Source organism: Pseudophryne corroboree, chromosome 1 (assembly GCF_028390025.1).
Source record: "Pseudophryne corroboree isolate aPseCor3 chromosome 1, aPseCor3.hap2, whole genome shotgun sequence".
Taxonomy (NCBI): Eukaryota; Metazoa; Chordata; class Amphibia; order Anura; family Myobatrachidae; genus Pseudophryne; species Pseudophryne corroboree.
The window spans coordinates 1,013,802,827-1,013,826,495 of NC_086444.1; the positions used below are offsets into that span (position 1 = coordinate 1,013,802,827).

Genomic DNA, 23,669 nt, shown 5'->3' on the forward strand with positions numbered 1-23,669 from the left:
GTCACTGTGTGACTGTGTATCGTTTTTTTCAGGCAGAGAACGGATATATTAAATAAAACAAACAACTGCACTGTCTCTGGTGGTCACTGGTCACTGTGGTCGTCAGTCACTAAACTCTGTCTGCACTCTCTTCTAATCTACAGTATCACAGCAATCTCTCTCTCTCTCTTCTAAATCTAATCTAAATGGAGAGGACGCCAGCCACGTCCTCTCCCTATCAATCTCAATGCACGTGTGAAAATGGCGGCGACGCGCGGCTCCTTATATAGAATCCGAGTCTCGCGAGAATCCGACAGCGTCATGATGACGTTCGGGCGCGCTCGGGTTAACCGAGCAAGGCGGGAAGATCCGAGTCGCTCGGACCCGTGAAAAAAAAAGTGAAGTTCGTGCGGGTTCGGATTCAAAGAAACCGAACCCGCTCATCTCTACGCGCGGCTCCTTATATAGAATCCGAGTCTCGCGATAGAATACGAGCCTCGCGAGAATCCGACAGCGGGATGATGACGTTCGGGCGCGCTCGGGTTAGCCGAGCAAGGCGGGAAGATCCGAGTCTGCCTCGGACCCGTGTAAAAAGGCTGAAGTTCGGGGGGGTTCGGATTCCGAGGAACCGAACCCGCTCATCTCTAGTCTTCCTGCAGGGCAAAGATCCAAAGCACACTGCAAAAATGATATTGGATTGGCTTAAAATGCTAGAAATAGATAAACTAAAATGCCCAAGTCAGATTCATGATCTTAATGTAATAAAAAATCTGCGGTGGTACAATACCTCAAACTTCCTGTCCATCATCACTACACAACTAACCTGACACAGCTTAATCAGTTATACATGAAGGAATATTGCTCCATCTCCGTATTCAACGGTGGTCGAAACGTATAGATCATGGGAGTACTTACAAAATTATACTGTATTTATTTTTACTTGTTACCACATAATAATTTTTTTTCACGTGTCATGGCATCGGGTCTTCTAATGTCTGGAATTGTGGACAACGTAGGCAGCATTATTCCTCCAGAAGAAAGAGACTCAACTGATAATGTTAATGGTGGTGGTTGGTTATAAATATCCCCTAAATACTCATTTTGGTTCACGTCAGGTGACAGAGAAGGTTATGTCACTCTTATACTAATCAAAGTACTGGACAGCCACATCTATATATGATAACTTCAAGGCACCACTCTCTCCAGGGAAGACCTACTTCAACAAGGGGTAAAGATGACCACACAGTAATATTCAGTGGAGATTACCACTGACCTTCCATAAGCACTCAGAGAAGTAGTTTTCCTGTATAGCCCGTGCACAAGTATGTTTGTTAAGAACATGTTGGAAGATGATGTCCTTATGACTGTATCACTAAATACCTGTGCTTTTTGCACAACTGAACTCACAAAAGTGTAATGACCAGTTTATGCACTGTAACCTGATAATCATACTCTGCTTTGTGAAGTGTTTGGCAGACCATGCTTGATGAAACTGGCTGTTACAGTAGGTGAAATATGCTGCGTGCTGTTTTGCTTTACACAAGTGCAGGATGTAATGAAGTCTGAGTTTGGCAGTCGTGCCAGCCGAACTCGGACGTTATTTTGAAGGGGCAATCATGTACAAGGCATGGATTAGCCTTTTACATGATTGCCCCTTTAAATAAGTGTTTGAGTTTGTCCGGCATCCCACACGGCCGCTGAACTCAGACTTTAATACATCCCAGCCCAAAGTTACGATCTGATATACTGATCCAGGAGTCGGCACTTCTGCCACCCATGCCTTTTGCTGGTGGTGTATTCCCTTAGAGTTCCTTGCTGACATCACTTACAGCAAATAGAAAGGGGGTGCATTTTCCTCCCTGGTGATATTCCCTGCACACCAACTAATAATTGTAACAATATTTTAAAACTATATGGTGACAGAATTTCAGAGATATTTGTTACACATATTTGCAAATACATAATAAGCTGCTGAGTTCCTTCACAGCTTCTCTCATACTATCCCTACATTACATGATATTAGTGCCCACTTAGGGCCATGGGGGAACATGCACCCCCCTTTCATGCACCTAAGTTTTGCCAGAGTGATTGAGCTGCTACCACTGTGTTTGTTTGCATGTGTGTGAAGGCATTGTATGGGATTATCATTTGGAAGGCATGCTGGTCCTTGTGGTGCTAATGGGAGATCCCAGGGGTGTCTCCTAAGGTAACCTAGCCCTCAATCTACATGTATTTCTTTATGGGGCTTTATCATGAGGCTTTACTAGAGACAATTACATGGCCCTAAATGGGCACTTTTATCATGTAGTATAGGGACTGCTGATATCAAAGAAGCTGTGAAAGGGCTTGGCAGCTTATCATGTATTTGCAAATACAGGTTGGGTATTCCATATCCAAAATGCGTTGGACCAGAAGTATTTTGGATATTGGATTTTTCCGTATTTTGGAATAATTGCTTACCATAATGAGATATCATGGCGATGGGACCCAAGTCTAAGCACAGAATGCATTTATGTTTCATTTACACCTTATACACACAGCCTGAAGTTAATTTTAGCCAATATTTTTAATAACTTTGTGCATTAAACAAAGTGTGTGTACATTCACACAATTCATTTATGTTTCATATACACCTTATACACACAACCTGAAGGTCATTTAAAACAATATTTTTAATAACTTTGTGTAGTTAACAAAGTTTGTGTACATTGAGCCATCAGAAAACAAGGTTTTACTATCTCATTCTCACTCAAAAAAATCCGTATTTCGGAATATTCCGTATTTCAAAATATTTGGATATGGGATACTCAACCTATATATGTAACAAATATCTCTGACATTCTATCACCATATAGTTTTCAAATATTGTTATAAGTATTAGTTGGTGTGCACGGGGATACCAGCAGGGGCAAAAATGTACCCCCCTTTCTGTTTGCTGTGACCCCTCCCCTTTTATGCACCTGATAAGTATTGTCAGGGTGACATCACCTACATTATTACTCTAAAACATTCTTAAAATATTTGCAAGTTGAGCTGTCTGGGTTAATGAATGTTCCGACAGACATGTCCTAACTATCACAGCTCTTTCAAAGCCAGGTCTTGCAGCAACACCAGCACTAAATATAGGCAACCAGGACAGCCAAGCTTATTTATTATTTATTTATTAACAGTTTCCTATATAGCGCAACAAATTCCGTTGCGCTTTACAATTGGACACAATGATAAAACAAAACTGAGTAATAAACAAACAGTCATAGAGGTAGATGGCCCTGCCCTCTTGTGGGCCAGTGCTACCCTGTAGGCAATGCTGTGTAACCACATAACAGACTTTGATGCCTCCCAAACAATAATGGTGTCAATGCTCTCAGTTGTTGTCAGCTAGATAATCTATCCACTTATCTTTTGATACTACGTAAAATGTTCAGAATGGCTTAAATAAGATACATTTATGAAAAATTAGGCAATATCTGATTTGCGTCATGAGACAACACCTCCTCCATGTGAGGATTCAGTTTTCATAATCACACATCATGGAGCCGGGCCTCATCATACAATTTGCATCATCATAATCATTGCACAGCGGGTTGTGGGTCCATCATGATGTGAGTTGTGCAATCCATTGAACTGGAGATCAGAAATCAAGTAACTATGATGTACTGTAGCTGTGCTCCCAACACGTGCTCTTAACTTGATATGACTTGAATATTCTACGTTTTTAATAGATCTACATCAGCACCTTATTCACTCCATGCTAGTTATGGTGCACTACTTACTGCATTGCATTCTGTTGTGTGTGTCATTTGCAGGGTTGCCATCAGAATTTGTGGGGCCCGGTACTGACAAAAGAGACAGGGCCCCTCACCCCCTCATAATAAGATTCTGCCACACCAATCCACACCTATGTGATGTAATACATTGTGATTTACATATAGGTGGAGTGTTGCAGACCTACAGGAATGGTTCACAGAGATCTGATGCGCAGTTGAAGGATTGTTTTAAAAAGTCTTCACTCTGCAGCTCTACAGGTGTTGGTATTAGGAGCCAGGGGTGGTCCCTCCTCTCTGTACACCAGTCCCGACAGTCCCCCCCCCCCCCCCCCCCACACCCTCCCACGATGGCTGCCCTGGTAATTTGTTATAACCATCTCTGCTGGAAGTTGGCTCTTTGTCTCCAACAGATCATCATTATATTGGGATTATATACTGAAATGTCTCTTTTGATCCATATTAAAAACAAAATTAATGAAATAAAAGATTCACCTCTAACATATTACTAATAACACAATTATGCCTAATCCAGTCATTAAACTGGGAGCTAGATTTAAGAAATCAATTATATTCTTTAAATGGCAATTATAAGTATATTATGAAATGCCTAGTGGCAGCACAGATTTTTTATAGATTAGGAAGTATGAATTACAAAGGGCACTGCAGTGCAGTCACAGATCACGCCGAATCTCTCAATAGCATGCACTGTGTTCAATCACAGCTCAAATGCATATATTCATCCTCTCATGAGGCTAACAGGTTTAGAAAGAAATGTTTCTAGTAATACACTTCTTTCTTCACACTAATTTACTGATAAACAACATACCTGCTGGTAGCCTGGTAAAATAGGTAACAGCAATCCCAGATGGGGGCTTTAACAATATATCTGTACAACTATGTGATTGGTTGCTGCAACTACCAGACTGACAGAAAAGCAGGAAGGAGGTGACATTTTAAAAAATAAGATTTTACTTACCGATAAATCTATTTCTCGTAGTCCGTAGTGGATGCTGGGGACTCCGTCAGGACCATGGGGATTAGCGGCTCCGCAGGAGACAGGGCACAAAAATAAAGCTTTAGGATCAGGTGGTGTGCACTGGCTCCTCCCCCTATGACCCTCCTCCAAGCCTCAGTTAGGATACTGTGCCCGGACGAGCGTACACAATAAGGAAGGATTTTGAATCCCGGGTAAGACTCATACCAGCCACACCAATCACACCGTACAACTTGTGATCTGAACCCAGTTAACAGTATGACAACGTAGGAGCCTCTGAACAGACGGCTCACAACAAGAACAACCCGATTTTTTTGTAACAATAACTATGTACAAGTATTGCAGACAATCCGCACTTGGGATGGGCGCCCAGCATCCACTACGGACTACGAGAAATAGATTTATCGGTAAGTAAAATCTTATTTTCTCTAATGTCCTAGTGGATGCTGGGGACTCCGTCAGGACCATGGGGATTATACCAAAGCTCCCAAACGGGCGGGAGAGTGCGGATGACTCTGCAGCACCGAATGAGAGAACTCCAGGTCCTCTTTAGCCAGGGTATCAAATTTGTAGAATTTTACAAACGTGTTCTCCCCCGACCACGTAGCTGCTCGGCAGAGTTGTAATGCCGAGACCCCTCGGGCAGCCGCCCAGGATGAGCCCACCTTCCTTGTGGAATGGGCCTTGACAGATTTAGGCTGTGGCAGGCCTGCCACAGAATGTGCAAGTTGAATTGTGCTACAAATCCAACGAGCAATCGTCTGCTTAGAAGCAGGAGCACCCAGCTTGTTGGGTGCATACAGTATAAACAGCGAGTCAGATTTTCTGACTCCAGCCGTCCTTGAAATATATATTTTCAATGCCCTGACAACGTCCAGCAACTTGGAATCCTCCAAATCGCTAGTAGCCGCAGGCACCACAATAGGCTGGTTCAGGTGAAACGCTGACACCACCTTAGGCAGAAAATGAGGACGCGTCCGCAGTTCTGCCCTGTCCGAATGGAAAATCAGATATGGGCTTTTATACGATAAAGCCGCCAATTCTGACACTCTCCTGGCTGAAGCCAGGGCCAGTAGCATGGTTACTTTCCATGTAAGATATTTCAAATCCGCCGATTTGAGTGGCTCAAACCAATGGGATTTGAGAAAATCCAAAACTACATTAAGGTCCCACGAAGCCACTGGGGGCACAACCGGGGGCTGTATATGTAGTACTCCTTTTACAAAAGTCTGGACTTCAGGAACTGAAGCCAATTCTTTCTGGAAGAAAATCGACAGGGCCGAAATTTGAACCTTAATGGACCCCAACTTGAGGCCCATAGACAATCCTGTTTGCAGGAAATGTAGGAATCGACCCAATTGAAATTCCTCCGTGGGGGCCTTCCTGGCCTCACACCACGCAACATATTTTCTCCAAATGCGGTGATAATGTTGTGCAGTCACCTCCTTCCTGGCTTTAACCAGTGTAGGAATGACCTCTTCTGGAATGCCTTTTTCCCTTAGAATTCGGCGTTCAACCGCCACGCCGTCAAACGCAGCCGCGGTAAGTCTTGGAATAGACACGGTCCCTGCTGAATCAGGTCCCGTCTTAGAGGTAGAGGCCACGGATTTTCCGTGAGCATCTCCTGAAGTTCCGGGTACCAAGTTCTTCTTGGCCAATCCGGAGCCACGAGTATCGTTCTTACTCCCCTTTGCCGTATAATTCTCAGTACTTTGGGTATGAGAGGCAGAGGAGGAAACACATACACTGACTGGAACACCCACGGTGTTACCAGAGCGTCCACAGCTATTGCCTGAGGGTCTCTTGACCTGGCGCAATACCTGTCCAGTTTTTTGTTGAGGCGAGATGCCATCATATCCACCTTTGGTTTTTCCCAACGGTTCACAATCATGTGGAAGACTTCTGGATGAAGTCCCCACTCTCCCGGGTGTAGATCGTGTCTGCTGAGGAAGTCTGCTTCCCAGTTGTCCACTCCCGGAATGAACACTGCTGACAGTGCTATCACATGATCTTCCGCCCAGCGAAGAATCCTTGCAGCTTCTGCCATTGCTCTCCTGCTTCTCGTGCCGCCCTGTCTGTTTACGTGGGCGACTGCCGTGATGTTGTCCGACTGGATCAACACCGGCTGACCCTGAAGCAGGGGTTTTGCCAGGCTTAGAGCATTGTAAATCGCTCTTAGCTCCAGTATATTTATGTGAAGAGACATCTCCAGGCTTGACCATACTCCCTGGAAGTTTCTTCCCTGTGTGACCGCTCCCCAGCCTCTCAGGCTGGCATCCGTGGTCACCAGGACCCAGTCCTGTATGCCGAATCTGCGGCCTTCTAACAGATGAGCACTCTGCAACCACCACAGAAGAGACACCCTTGTCCGTGGCGATAAGGTTATCCGCTGATGCATCTGCAGATGCGATCCGGACCATTTGTCCAGCAGATCCCACTGAAAAGTTCGTGCGTGGAATCTGCCGAATGGGATTGCTTCGTAAGAAGCCACCATCTTTCCCAGGACTCTTGTGCATTGATGCACAGACACTTTTCCTGGTTTTAGGAGGTTCCTGACAAGTTCGGATAACTCCTTGGCTTTCTCCTCCGGAAGAAACACCTTTTTCTGAACCGTGTCCAGAATCATTCCCAGGAACAGCAGACGTGTTGTCTGGGTCAACTGAGATTTTGGAAAATTCAGAATCCACCCGTGTTGTTGCAGCACTACTTGGGTTAGTGCTACTCCGTCCTCCAGCTGTTCTCTGGACCTTGCCCTTATCAGGAGATCGTCCAATTAAGGGATAATTAATACGCCTCTTCTTCGCAGAAGAATCATCATTTCGGCCATTACCTTGGTAAAGACCCGAGGTGCCGTGGACAATCCAAACGGCAGCGTCTGAAACTGATAATGACAGTTTTGCACCACGAACCTGAGGTACCCTTGATGTGAAGGGCAAATTGGGACATGCAGGTAAGCATCTTTTATGTCCAGGGACACCATAAAGTCCCCTTCTTCCAGATTCGCTATCACTGCTCTGAGTGATTCATCTTGAACTTGAATTTTTGTATGTACAGGTTCAAAGATTTCAGATTTAGAATAGGTCTTACCGAGCCGTCCGGCTTCGGTACCACAAATAGCGTGGAGTAATACCCCTTTTCCTGTTGTAGGAGGGGTACCTTGACTATCACCTGCTGAGAAAACAGCTTGTTAATGGCTTCCAATACCGTCGCCCTGTCTGAGGGAGACGTTGGCAAAGCAGACTTTAGGAACCGGCGAGGGGGAGACTTCTCGAATTCCAACCTGTAACCCTGAGATACTACCTGCAGGATCCAGGGGTCCACCTGTGAGCAAGCCCACTGCGCGCTGAAATTCTTGAGTCGACCCCCCACCGTTCCTGAGTCCGCTTGTAAAGCCCCAGCGTCATGCTGAGGGCTTTGCAGAACCCGCGGAGGGCTTCTGTTCCTGGGAAGGAGCTGCTTGCTGCCCTCTCTTACCCTTTCCTCTGCCTCGGGGCAGATATGACTGTCCTTTTGCCCGCTTCTTATAGGACCGAAAGGACTGCGGCTGAAAAGACGGTGTCTTTTTCTGTTGGGAGGGGGTCTGAGGTAAAAAGGTGGATTTCCCGGCAGTTGCCGTGGCCACCAAATCCGATAGACCGACGCCAAATAATTCCTCCCCTTTATACGGCAATACTTCCATATGCCGTTTGGAATCCGCATCACCTGACCACTGTCGTGTCCATAAACTTCTTCTGGCAGATATGGACATCGCACTTAGTCTCGATGCCAGAGTGCAAATATCCCTCTGAGCATCTCGCATATAAAGAAAAGCATCCTTTAATTGCTCTAAAGTCTGTAAAATACTGTCCCTATCCAGGGTATCAATATTTTCAGTCAGGGAATCCGACCAGACCACCCCAGCACTGCACATCCAGGCTGAGGCGATGGCTGGTCGCAGTATAACACCAGTATGTGTGTATATACTTTTTAGGGTAGTTTCCAGCCTCCTATCAGCTGGATCCTTGAGGGCGGCCGTATCAGGAGACGGTAACGCCACTTGTTTTGATAAGCGTGTGAGCGCCTTATCCACCTTAGGGGGTGTTTCCCAGCGCGCCCTAACCTCTGGCGGGAAAGGGTATAATGCCAATAACTTTTTTGAAATTAGCACTTTTCTATCTGGGTTAACCCACGCTTCATCACATACATCATTCAATTCCTCTGATTCAGGAAAAACTACAGGTAGTTTTTTCACCCCCCACATAATACCCCTTTTTGTGGTACTTGTAGTATCAGAGATATGCAAAGCCTCCTTCATTGCCGTGATCATATAACGTGTGGCCCTACTGGAAAATACGTTTGTTTCTTCACCGTCGACACTAGATTCAGTGTCCGTGTCTGGGTCTGTGTCGACCGACTGAGGTAAAGGGCGTTTTACAGCCCCTGACGGTGTCTGAGACGCCTGGGCAGGTACTAACTGGTTTTCCGGCCGTCTCATGTCGTCAACTGATTTTTGTAATGTGCTGACATTATCACGTAATTCCATAAACAAAGCCATCCATTCCGGTGTCGACTCCCTGGGGGGTGACATCACCATTACCGGCAATTGCTCTGCCTCCACACCAACATCGTCCTCATACATGTCGACACACACGTACCGACACACAGCAGACACACAGGGAATGCTCTATTGAAGACAGGACCCCACTAGCCCTTTGGGGAGACAGAGGGAGAGTTTGCCAGCACACACCCAAGCGCTATAATATATATGGGAACAACCCTATATAAGTGTTGTATCCTTATAGCAGCTTAAATATAGTAATATCGCCAAAAAAAGTGCCCCCCCTCTCTGTTTTACCCTGTTTCTGTAGTGCAGTGCAGGGGAGAGTCCTGGGAGCCTTCCTCACAGCGGAGCTGAGCAGGAAAATGGCGCTGTGTGCTGAGGAGAATAAGCCCCGCCCCCTATTTCGGCGGGCTCTTCTCCAGAGTTTGTGAGATCTGGCAGGGGTTAAATACATCCATATAGCCTCAAGGGCTATATGTGATGTATTTTTTAGCCATAAAAAGGTATTATACATTGCTGCCCAGGGCGCCCCCCCAGCGCCCTGCACCCTCCGTGACCGCTGTGTGAAGTGTGCTGACAACAATGGCGCACAGCTGCAGTGCTGTGCGCTACCTCAGGAAGACTGAAAAGTCTTCTGCCGCCTGCTTCTGGACCTCTTCCATCTTCGGCATCTGCAAGGGGGGTCGGCGGCGCGGCTCCGGGACCGGACTCCATGGCTGGGCCTGTGTTCGATCCCTCTGGAGCTAATGGTGTCCAGTAGCCTAAGAAGCCAATCCATCCTGCACGCAGGTGAGTTGACTTCTCTCCCCTAAGTCCCTCGATGCAGTGAGCCTGTTGCCAGCAGGACTCACTGAAAATAAAAAACCTAAAAACTTTTTCTAAGCAGCTCTTTAGGAGAGCCACCTAGATTGCACCCTGCTCGGACGGGCACAAAAACCTAACTGAGGCTTGGAGGAGGGTCATAGGGGGAGGAGCCAGTGCACACCACCTGATCCTAAAGCTTTATTTTTGTGCCCTGTCTCCTGCGGAGCCGCTAATCCCCATGGTCCTGACGGAGTCCCCAGCATCCACTAGGACGTTAGAGAAAAGTATTTAACATTCTACATACTGTATATTTATAGTGCTAGCACAAATGCCTTTTTCCCTACCCTCTAAACCTACGTCATCACTAGGGGGCAGGGCTCTGGGATGAAGAGCTCTGTCTGGAGCATCCTATGGACACTGCAGCAGCACCACAGGCTGCAGGGTGAATGCCTGAAGCGTCACTTGGATGCTCTGTGCGACTGCAGTAGAGCTGCTGGCTGCAGGGATCCCTACTCGACAACATCACTCGCTCACCCCTAGTTATGGCCCTGCAAGAAAATGCTAAGCTCATATTAGGCACACTACATACAGTAAGTTACAACAGGTGGGATAGGTAATGTTGAGCTAGGATTACATTATGGTTAGATACACAGTATGAAATACAATATACCCACAGAATCATCCGTTCCTCGTATTGTTCATCCTATTGAAGAAGGTACGAGACAAAGACCTTGGGCACTCTACACGGGAGGTCTTCAGGTTGCCGGCGTCCAGGCTCCCGACGACCACCATACCGGCACCAGAATCCCGACCGCCGGCATGCCGACAGCTCTTCTCCCTCTTGGGGGCGCACGACCCCCCTGGAGGGAGAATAGATAGTGTGTCGCGCAGCATGGCGAGAGCAGCGAGCCCGCAAGGGGCTCATTTGTACTCGCCCAGCTGTCAGTATGCCAGCGGTTGGGATTCCGGCGCCGGTATGCTAGCCGCAGGGAGCCCGACCGCCGGCATCACATACTATACCCCTCTACACAGGTTACACTGTGCAGAATATGCATTAGCTTGAGATATGATACAGGGAATCTATAAAATACAGACTATGGGCCAAATGTAATAGAGTGAGAGTTTCAGAAAGTGAGAGGTTTGGTAAGGATTTTCAGTTTTTTTTAAAAATGGCAATCATTTACACTGCAAAACCAGGTTGATCTTACTGTGTAAATGATTGTTACTTTAAAAAAAAAACCCTGCAAAACCTTACCAAATCTCTCACTTTCTGAAACTCTTACTCTATTACATTTGGCCCATTGAGCGTCTAAGGCAGGGTACACACGATTGCGATATCAGCAAGATATGCCATATCGCAACAAAAAATCTTGCATTTCTCCTAGTGTCTATGCCAGATTGTGCACTCCCATGGGTTGCATGCAACATCGTCTGGTCAGCCATGCTGCATGGCCAGCCAGAAGATATCATGTGCACCCCAATTATTATATCGGGTAATGTGTTCTAGCAATCTGCTATGGTCTGGAGCAAAGGGAAATTGTCTCAACCATCTGCATGATTGCCAGTCATGCAGGTCTGTACTTAGCCCAGATAAGGGATACCCACACATGTACTAGGTGAGGCACAATCCTGGAGACCCTACATAGGTTGAGTTGTGAACCATAATGGGAAAATACACTGACATAATGTAATAAGTTATCACAAGTTCAAAGAATAAGTCATTTCCAAGATGTGTTTATTTAACCTTCTCCTCAGATCATTGACATGAGTAGTATGATTAGGTCAGTGATAGCATTACCGCATGGCGCGGGGCAATCTGATTACCGCAAGGCGCGGGGCAATCTGTTACAATTCCAGGAGAGAAATAGACCAAAGCATAGAGATGCAGATATCAGGGTTCCAGACATAAATACAGGATGGTTGTGAAAACAAAGTTAATATAGTAAACTATACTTTTTTTGTTTCTCTTAAATACCAGAACATATTTTCTATAAAGTAAATTACATATGAAGCAGTTGCTGTTGAATAAAGCCATATTTAATCTAGTTTATAGTTTTTGTTGCCATGCTGCAATACAAATTTTAGGGCCTGATTCAGAGATGAAGGCAGTGGTAATAGGCACAATGTTTTGTCACCAAGCATGCGTCCCGATTGCCTCAGTACAGATGCGCAGCACAGAATCAGATGCAGGGTCTGACCGTGGGAATTCCTGGGAGGTAACAAGGGAGGTGGTGAAGCTGACTCGGGTGTGACGCTGAAAGATGCACAGCCATTGACACACAGGCCATATTCGGACAGAGAGATTGCACCTAGGCGATTAATCCAATGATATATCGTTCCAACACAGATCGTACTGATGTTTCAGCCACATCGCAAAGTGTGTACTCGCGATCTCGTGCTTCTTGGGTCGGCTTGCTGGGTGTGCTGCTTGCCCAATGGCACGGCCCAGGGAACGACACCATGCATTTTAAATGTGGCGGGCAATGATACATTATGCCATCCTCCAAAGCATTGTGCAGTGTGTACAGCAAAACAATATTCTTTGTGGAACTGAACTAGTTGCAAAGTGCAGGTTACAATGTATTTTTAGGTTTTATTGAAAACTACACGGAGTAGCGGACTGCTATACCAAAAAAAAAATGTGATTAAAATAATTATTTTCATAATAAAAATGAAAATTTCAGCAATTCTTTTTTTCTCAATTACTGATTTGTTGGTTTTTAGTGAAACACCTGATATGGAATATTTTATAAAGAACCGACAAATGCTCTAAAAAAAAAAGCTACATTTCCCACAGTTAGAGAATTGATTTTAAAACCTGTGCCATGCATAACAAAAGAGCATTAAAAGCTGATTTCAATATTGTAGCTGATATAGAGTAGTTGGACCTCAAAGTGACCATAAAGCCAGCTAAGGGTCCTATTGAAAACAAAGGATCGTTATCGGGCATGGTGGAAAATGCAACTGGAGATGATGAAAAGCAGGCAGTATTTGCATTTGCACCCCTTGCCTTGCAATATCATTTGTTCAAGTGCAAATTAGGATTTGTTACTAAATGGAACACACCATTAGGCTAAAAGAAAACCGCTCCATCTGGGGAAAATACTACTGTATATATAACACTAATAAGCAATGCTCTGTTTCACATTAAGGGGTCTATTCATAAAACATGGGTTTCCTCGTCTGTAGCGAGTCCATTAGTGATAATGAATAGGATAACATTTTGTATACGTTGTTACCACAACAGCTAAGTGAGAATTAGCACAAGGTTTACTGTGAATAAAATGATTTTTGCTACATTTATTAGTATGCAGTATCTCCATTGATGGCGATGTTTAAATACTCCCACACACAGCCTATATTCATTTGATATAGAGCCCTGATTTAGAATTAATTTTCATGAATATTTCAGATATTGCAGGGTTTCACAGAGATCTGTGAAAATAAACTTTCAATCTTGTCTTTCTTCAAAGCTCTAAATATAGAGGCAATTCAACATTTCCATGGTAACAGATTCACATAGCTCGCAAATCCCAGACTTGCGATGTGACAAAGGAATTGCAGTATAGTATAGACATTATTTGCATTGGGGAATAAGAGAAAAAGAGATTCTTGTAGAATCATATCGATTTTAAAACATTTAGTAAGATAATATTAAAACAATCAGTGTTGGTTAAATGTTTCATTCACATTAGAATAAAGTAGAAGTAAAATTAATACAATGTAATTTTCAGCATCATGTGTCAATTTACAAACTTCTACTACATGCTTTCTGCACAAGAATGACTGCAGACAAAAATAAAGGCGGCCTGCAGCGCAGGTTACCGTTGGTGGCAAACTGCGCATGCACAGTGGCCGCATAGCGGGTGCGTGGATATACACACCGCTGTCACATCCCCAATGAATGCGACCGCAATGTGCTTGACAGACAATGGCATTGCGTGGTTACGGCGTTGTGGGGCGGCGTTCCAAAAACAAAATGTCCACTGACCACCAGGCTGCACTGCATGGGATCAACCTTAGTTCCGATGCGTCCGCAATTAAATTGCGTACGCATCGGTAGGCGGCCTCGCACATGCTGGGAAGTCTTGCCCTGTGCTGGGTGGCCCTCAGCATGTGCAGGGATGAACGCAGATCTAGTTGCTTATGCAGCGTTCTACATTCATCTCTAAATAACCCCCAAAGTGCAGTGTTGAGAGGAAACTATGTTTCAAAGCAAGATGGCTACTTGAGACAGCAGCACCTTACAGATCAATCTTACCAAGCTATACCTAAATTCTGAGAATGTCTGAACAGAGGGAAAAGAGGAGCCAGAGTTTACATGTATGATGCCAAAATGTAAGATATCCCTTTATATTTTGTAGTTTTACTCCATGTGTGGATCCTTTAACTCGCTCTCCTCTGTGGGATTTCGCACCAACTCTGCACAGGTAACTTAGAACATTCTGTAGGATTTTAAGATCTCCATTATAGATGAGATATTTCCTTAGTGATTTAAAAAAAATGGTATATACTTGATTATCAATGAAACTGGCGTTATATGCCAAAGCTAGAGGGCAGTTCAGATATTATGGTGGTAGACTTATCTTGATGTAATGATGAGCTCAAATATCTGGGAAAAAACTTTAAGGCCTGACAAACAATATATCAAAAAACATGAGCAAAATATACTGTACAGTGAGCATAACTACCTCTACCCTTACCTAATTATTCTCTCTGGTTCTCAATTGCTTCTCCCTGCTATCCGCTCCTGCAACTGAGTTCCACACGATACCAGGACCTGGATGTGGCCGGGTGACATCAATGCTGGGAGTTGGGAGGTCTATAGCACTAGTCTGACAGTTCCCATTGCGTTTTGTATGCTACAGGCTCCCTGACTCATGGCAACGACATCACCCAGCCACTTCCGGTTACCGTTATACTGTGAAACTCAGATGCCAGAGCCGATAGAAGGGCACAAGTAGAAGCCACAGCGGACCAGAGGGAAGCATTAGGGTAAGGATAAGTACAGTTAGGCTCACCAAGATTGCGTCACCTTTTCCAATATGTACCCAGTTGCTGTTCATACAGGCTCTATCATTTCATAAAAGATCTTAAATATAGTTTTAATGCAAGAGAATTGTTGATGCAATAACGTGTAACATTTTAATACTTCTAGATTTGATATGGTTTTCTTGTAACATCATATATTACATATATTATTGTGCTCTTCTTTATAGCCTTGACTAGAGCTGCTGCACATAACCTAACACAGGTCTTCAGTTCTTTTATCCACTAGACCTGATGAACAAACAGAAAGACAGTGAAAAGAGAAAACACACAACAGCAACGAGAATTAAACCAATTATTCTGGTGCCCCAGTAGAGCTATAAGCTTACTTGCAAGAGCTCATTTTGGCGTCTGTCCAGCAGGTGCCATGCGGGAAACCCAGAAGCATTCAACCAGGAACAATAGTAAGGAGTTTCCCAAAGGATATCACACTTTACCCACTACATTATTATTAAGAAGAAGAAGCAAACCTTGTCGCCAAAAGAAACACATGTAAAATTATTTTTATAGGTTTTACCATAGAGGTTTCCCATTCCACACTGGCTAAAAGATATTTACGCAAGTTACAACAAGTTTATCGTGAGAGTGCATCATATACCACTACACAAATAGCATATTATAAGTAGCCTAAGGTCAGTCTAGCATCTGTGCAATAGAGATGATGGGAGGCCAAGCTCCTCCCCAGAGCTCAAACCGGCTGCTAGATTGACATACACAGCAGGCTCGACCAGCCTCCCTTGCCAGTGAAAACCAGAAGCAGAATGGAAGAGAGCACATGCGCCGCTGCCTCCTCCCCCATGGCTCTCAGCTCTTACTGTAGGCCCCCATAGTCAGGATGCCCTCCACCTACCTGTAGACCTAAAATGGCTGTCTTTTATCAGTACTAATATTTGCACACGGTGACATGTGCATCATATTGCCAGAATTCAGTGCAACCCATTGGTTGCACTGTTCAAGACATGAGTCTCAAGAGACAGGGACGGTGGCATGAGGCTGGAGAAACCCAGTGAGGATTTGAGGCTGGATAAACACAGGAGAGGCATAAGGCTGGAGAAACTCAGTGAAGATTTGACATTGGAGAAACACAGGACAGGCATGAAGCTGGAGAGACCAAGTAAGGATTTGAGGCTGGAAAAACACAGGTGAGGCAATGGGCAGGAGAGATACAGTGAGAATTTGAAGCTGTAGATACTCATGGGTGGCATGAGGATTTGAGGCTGGAGAGACATAGGGGAGGTATGAGGCTGAAGAGACAGTGAGACTTTGAGGCTGGAGAAACACAGGGGAGGCATGAGGCTGGAGAGACAGTGATAATTTGAGGCTGGAGAAACAGGGGCGGCATGAGGCTGGAGAAACACAAATCACAGCACTGTACAGCTTTGAATGAGGCCGAGAGGGCACAGCTCACTACACCATGACTATCGCACCTTCCACCTTAACGTCAACTTTCAGCATCACCAGCCATCTTGAATTTTTAAGCCAGTAACAATGTATGTAATATCATTGTTTAGAATACAGCAGAGACTAACAGTCTGTATATTATGGCTTAGATTGTTCCTTATCATGGATTTAGAATCTCACAATACATTTGTCATTGCTTATGTAAGAGTTTGTTTATACCATGTCCATGCTGGTGTCATCATAGCACAGGCAACCTGAGTATTCAGTGATTAACACTTCTGTCTCAGATTATAACAGCTATTTATTTATCCCTCATTAACACTCAAGTTTTGATAGATTTGGTTATATTATTACAGATTTACTGCACGTGTCTAAACTCTTTAGTCACTCATGTTACCCTCCCACACATTTGGCACATCCCACGTGAGTTTAGCTGCAAAAAGCCCATAGACATTCGCACTAAAGGCCTTATCTCAAAAAAGCATTACATTTATTCATTTTCTACATAAGCTAAAAACCCTTTCACTCAATGTCAGAGGCTGTAACCACTCACCACAGCATGACACTGGTCTGACATACCTTGTGCTGACACCCCCCCTCATACCTCCGAGATAAATGGCTCCCTCGTGTGTACTTCATTTCTTCATCAATTAAAACCACATCCTAATGTCTAGGCACAATTAGTCACTACTGCCCATTACAAGCTCCGACACATATTACAGGTGTTTGGCTTGAAGTGATTATTAGGAGCATGATTAGTTTTGATCTATTCCTTCTACATACAGTATATAATACTAAAATATTCCTGACTTCCTCCACACTCTATTAACTGACATTAATGCCTTTTCCCAGTGTGATATATTATTACTGTAGTGTTCGTCAAAGCTGATACATTTTCCTCCACCTAGAGCAGAGGTTCTCAAACTCGGTCCTCTGGACCCCACACAGTGCATGTTTTGCAGGTAACCCAGCAGGTGCACAGGTGTATTAATTACTCACTGACACGTTGTAAAAGGTCCACAGGTGGAGCTAATTATTTCACTTGTGATTCTGTGAGGAGACCTGCAAAACATGCACTGTGTGGGGTCCTGAGGACCGAGTTTGAGAACCTATGACCTAGAGTATCCTTTGGAGCACAAATATTCTTCCTACTCACCCCATCACACCATTTATTACAGAATTGACTACATACTGATTACAGCGTAGTAACAAACAGAATTTAAGTCATACAGAGATTCAGTTATATTATTTGAAACTATTAGTCTGGCCATGTTTTGGTCTGCATAGGCCTCTACATGCCAACAACTGTTAATTATTTCAAACAATGGACATTACATGAAACAGATGCATATGTTGCAGTTCTAATACAGAATTGAAATGAAAAATTACTTTCAAAGAAATAATACCCCTGGGATTCAAGTAAGCAGAATGTAGAAAACACATAAGGCCACCATAAGGCCATGTGGTGCACTATATCAGGCAATTACAAATTAAAATTCAAAGCCTAATGATTGATAGCACTCACTGTCATTCTGCAGAAGTTGGAAATGCTTCATACGACTTGTCAAGCAAAGAACACTAAAGGACTATTAGTTGTGAGTTCTAGCAGGCTTGACTGGTCATCATTCATTTCTTTTATGAACATGAGAATAAAGCAGGGGGGCTATTATTCAATTAATTAAAAAAATAGACCAACTAAAGAGGCAACTCAGACCATAAAATCTCACACATGACTGTTGATTCATCATCATTAAAGGATCAGACTTTAAGGGCTTATGGCTGAGTGAATTAAAACTGGTACTAATTGCCTGGGCTCTGGCCATTTGTAGGGACCTGTTAGGGGCCTGAGCCAGCTACTGAGTGATATTTTTATTGTCAGCAGGTGTAACTAGGCCTCCGAGATTAGGCCACACCCACTCTCAGTACCCGGGCCCCTTGGATGTCTCAACAGCCCTCGTAAGGGCAGATGAAGAGGAAAAGGACTCATGATAATCCCTGAATAGAGTTAACTGCCCACACTCAACTATAAGAAGTCCATCTATGGAGCAAGACACGCACTTTGCTGTGGAAGAGATTCTTTAAGTTTTCAAATCCCTTAAGAATACTAGTTCTCCAGGCCAAGATCCTAGATCCTGTTCTTGTAAATTGGTTTAAAGTGTTTATGAAGAGAGACAATATTCCAGTGGACATGGAAGCTCCAGCTTTGATTTCCTACACCAGTGTTTCCCTACTCCAGCCATCACTGACCCCAAACTGCTCAAGTTTTACTGCTCTCCTCAAAATTACAAGTGAAATAATTAGCCCAACATGCATGTCAGCCAGTGATGAGTACACCTGTGCACCGACTAGAAAATTTGCGGACTGGAGTTGGGAAACACTGCCCTACACTATCATTATGTTTCGTTCATTACATACCTAATCAGCTTTCAGTATATAGTATTGGGATTTGTTGCATCTTGCCCTATACAAAATAAATTATGGACCACACATCCAAATTGTATTATTGTTATGTACTCCTCTCCAACATGCACATCCAAAATATCAATACTGTCACCTAGTTTTACTATGCTACTGGCTGCTCTACCCATTTCAGTACGCGAGTTTCTGATTCTCCCAGTTGTAAATATAAATAAGTGCTACAAATTTGGTAAATCTATAGAGCTGTAAATTTAAGATGTCTTAATGAAAGTAAATAGTAATCCATGGTTCTTTGCGTTACCTGAGGAGCAGATACGGTAAAAAGTGACAGGACCATTTTCACCCCATTAGGGGAGGTTTATTAAAATTTGAATTACTGTATGTAGTTTTCCTACTCCCTACTTGAAGAATACCTATGTTAAATTCCAGCTGCCCAACATATCGGGAAGTTAGAGAATTAGTGATGAGTCTGCAGAAAGTGAGTGAGAGCTTTCACATTTATTTACACACATTATATATATATATATATATATATATATATATATATATAGAGAGAGAGAGAGAGAGAGAGAGAGAGAGAGAGAGAGAGAATGTGGCAGATCAGGGGTGTCCATCTTCAGTATTGCTCCTGGCGCTGACCATCAAACTCCTAGCTATTCACATCCAAAGGAAATTGACTAGTTAGTTACACACTTGTGCCATTGTTTCAGGTTTTAATGTGATCTTCACAAGCTATAAAAAAGAGTTTACCTTTACAGTGACATTCCTAAAATGTCTCTGGCAAATTTTCCATCAGCCAAATGTGTACATCTCAGCCAAATTATTGCAATATGTCTAACATTCCTTTGATATGTGTAAGTAGCAGACATCTTCCTCGCAATGTAGGGGGAAATAGCAGGTGTTATTGTACTTTATCATATATAGTCTATTTAAGAGTTTGCCTTTTCACTAAAGACAGCCGATAGTGTACTTTTGTATATTAGTTTGAAAAAAATATTAATTATCCTATATAGAAATTACTTATTGAAAATAAGCTTTATTGAGCCAAAGGCAAAATATATATTTTTGCTGTGATAATACGCTCCTGACCAGCCCTACCAATGAAATGGCTCAGACTAATGTGGGCCATTCATCAAACCAACTTTCCTCCTACCATCTAATTGACAATCGTCCAACTTGTCTGTCTACTAAAACACTGACCCACACACCTAACAAACTTTTTCATCTGATTAGCCAACCTGCAAATTTTTCATCAGGCCAGTCAACTTGTCTCCAACTTGTGATGGCACAGAAGTAGGTGGACAGTACATGCCTACTTCTGCATATTTTGATAAATATTCGTTAAAAAAAAAAACCAAAAAAATTGCATGTCTATTTTTTCAATAAAACTGGCCTTTTTTTTCTTCCAGACCATACATTTATTAAATAAACTTAATTTTTACTAAACATACAAATCAGATCGTTTTGTAAAGTGAGGCTCCTTTTGGGTTTTTAAAATGGTAGCACCACAATCCCACACCACGTATAGAAAGCAAGGGTAATAACCCCAAATTAATAAAATGATTTATCACCAAACTGCAGATTTCAACCATAGAAAATATACATTATCTAAACAAGAACAAGAACTGAATTAAAAAAAGGAAAGAATTTAATTGCTGACAGTTATATATAGATATATATATATATATATATATCCATCCATCATGACACAGTGCACATAATCAGAATCAGTGTGTCCTGATGATGGGGTTATGCACCCCGAAACATTGATCTATTAAAGCACTGAGTGCCGCCTCATTCACAGCAAGTACACTGGGGGCCAATATGCCGCTAGGAGATTTTTACTGTTTTACATCTGAGTGCCGTATTTTTTTAGTTGTATATATGTATATCTATATATACTGTACATAGTATATATATATATATATATATATATATATATATAACATGTACTCATTAACACAATTGTGCTTCCATAAAATCCCATCACACTCCAACAGTGGGACCCTGATCCAGCTCTGTGAAGGTGGAAAGGAGTGCATGGGGTGCGATTGTGGGGGAGGATTAGAGTCTGTACTGGGGGGCTATACTTTGGGGGAGGATTTGAGGTGTTAACTGTACTAGGAGGAATCAGAGGTGTCACCTGTAATTGGAAGGGGGTGTCGCCACCTGTATGGGCGACATTGGAGGTGCCGTCTGTAATGGAGGGGGGGGGGGGGTCTTGGGGTGCACTGGAGTTGCCATCTGTGCTGGGGGAAATCAGAGGTGCCACCTGTAAAGATGAAGTGCAGGTGTGCAGAACCGTCTGTACTAAGTGGGTCAGACTGGAGGTGCCACCTGTTCTGGTAAGGATCACAGGTAAATCTTGCAGGGTTTATGGGTGGGTGCCATTTGCGGTAGTGCTGGTCACTGAAGGGGAGGCCTTTTGCTGGGGAGAGAGTGCTGATCATAAGGGGAGAGGGGTGTCCTATTGCAGAAGATTGCTGATTGCGGTGGTGATCAGTTGGTGGTGGAGCGGGTGCCGGTCGCGGGAGGGCCTTTTGCTGGAGGAGCAGATGACGATCACGGGTGGGAGGGTTTGCCGGTCGCAGGAGGGCCTTTTGCAGGGGGAGGTGGGGTTGAGTCTTGATAATGACTGACTGAGGCAGACGCCCCTGGCCTTGAGTGACGTGCAGCTTCAGTAGTACTCACTGATCCTCTTCTCCTGCTGACACTCACTGACAATGACCGCCAGGCAGATGATGGTGAAATAGTAGGCGGACACTGCTGGTCAGTTTTCGTCTGCTTATTGTTCAGCTGGGGGGGAAGTTCCCCCTACACTAGAACAATTAGTTGGTACAAATCATACTAGTTGGAACAACCATTTCCTGACATTTTTCAAGCGTGTGAGAGCAAACGAAAGATATAATTTGCTCCAACACACTACCAGATTATCATTCCAACCAGCTAACTAGTTGGCTGGTTGGATAGAAATCGTTCTGTTAGGCCAGCATTAGGGTGAAATATGTCACACCTTCTGAAGATGACAAGTGGAGAATTTGCCCTTAGCCACCAATCAACTGCTAGTTAGCATTTATCTAGGACAGTACATTATAGAAAATGATAGGAGGAACATACTTTAAGCAAACATATGTGAACATTATTTTTTAATTGCATGGAACATTTTATTTTATTTTTTCAGGCAGCTGCCCACACACAAACATTCACCTGGCAGACGAATGTGTGAGGTTCAGCGATATGGCTCAGCGATTTTGACCATATAGTCAAAATCGCTAAGAAAGTTAGTGCATATCGCTCCGTGTGTACACAGCGAGCGATAGTGATGCGCATCCCCACCAGGTCTCTATCGCTGGGACAAATAGACTGTGCAGGCAAGTCAATTTTCACTGTCGCTGGAAAAGTAAAAGCATCCCCCTATTTAAATGAGTTAGTCAAAATCGCCCATAGCCAAAATCGCTTGCACACTTAGTCAAAATTGCTGGTAAAGATAGTCAAAATCGCCTACTGCCAGTTCAAGGTCAAATTCTCTCCGTGTGTACGGACCTTTACTCAATTATAGCCTTTTTTTCTGTAGAGTGTTTGGTTGAATCTTGGTTGCTGACTTTATACCTGAACAAAGACCATCTACCTGTAAAAAGATTGTCTGACTAGTCCAACTTCCCTTTCATAACACTCCTTATCATTACCTCTCCTCAGCGTTGCCACAGAATACCAGTTTATTACCTGGTTCCTGTAGACCTACAGTAAGTGAAGGTTTCCAGGTACTCACATAAGTCAGAATTCTGGGGAATACCATGCTCTTACTTCGTGATAGCATTTCCAGGATATGTGTACAGTTTCAAAATGCATTAGCTAATAATTAAAGCTCTCTTAGCCTCTTTAAGAACATTTTTCATTCACGTATCCTTCTTAGCAAATAAATAAAATACTGATTCATTTGAAAGTAATTACCTCACTTCATTGGCTGCTTGAACTTTTTTCCTCTGGCTGAAACTGTTAATTATGTTACAACTTGCAATCGAAAAAAGCTCACTAACCTATTATTACTAATTAAACTGATTGGCCTAATACTATCAATTGTAGTGAGCTGATAATTATACCACTACAATGTGTAGTACTGCAGCAACTTGAAAAGTGGTACCTATGCTTATGAAAAGAGTTAATTAGAATGGTGGAATGGTTCAATGTATCAAAATGTATAGACTTGTAGTTGCAAGGGGTGTAGGGAGTTATTCAATTGAGGGCAAACTAATTCGCCCAGACTAATTGGTGTGACAGCTGCCGCGCTGTACGGCATTAGTATCTCGCTATAAGGTAGTGAGCACTTTTGAGCGAATAGGGGTGTGAATTGGCCGGGCAAAGGGTACAAGTTGCATGTGCAGAGTTTAATATGAGTTTATAATATGCCATGTATCAGTGATCCCAATTTATAATATGTCACATATCAGTGTCCCCAATTCATAATATGCCATATGGCAGTTTCCGAAATTCATAATATACTATATAGAAATGCCCCAACTAATATGATACACACAAACACACACACACACACACTCTGCCAGCACTAAACAACACACAAACAAAACACACACTAACACACAGCGCTTATTAACCCATACACAAACACTTATCCTGCCAGTCCCTACACACACGCTAACCCTGTCAGCACTCATTACCCCCCCATATATACACACACACCCTGCCAGCACAAATTAAC

At 43.5% G+C, this 23,669-nt stretch overlaps 1 protein-coding gene and 1 long non-coding RNA gene across 3 annotated transcripts in view; one reads left to right on the top strand and one right to left on the bottom strand.

The window, feature by feature from the left end:
* Positions 1-19,009, top strand: part of LOC134983429 (uncharacterized) — a 46,141-nt gene extending 27,132 nt beyond the window's left edge. The window contains exons 2-4 of one of the 2 annotated variants that reach the window (XR_010191654.1): positions 14,449-14,514; positions 15,304-15,537; positions 18,414-19,009. This is a non-coding gene — a long non-coding RNA (uncharacterized LOC134983429). Of the gene's footprint in view, positions 1-14,448; positions 14,515-15,303; positions 17,458-18,413 lie in introns of those variants that run through there. The other variant, XR_010191649.1, reaches the window with a different exon arrangement.
* The window catches only part of GPM6A (glycoprotein M6A), a 334,890-nt gene that overhangs the window by 214,478 nt on the left and 96,743 nt on the right, over positions 1-23,669 (bottom strand). The gene's annotated exons all lie outside the window — the stretch shown is intronic.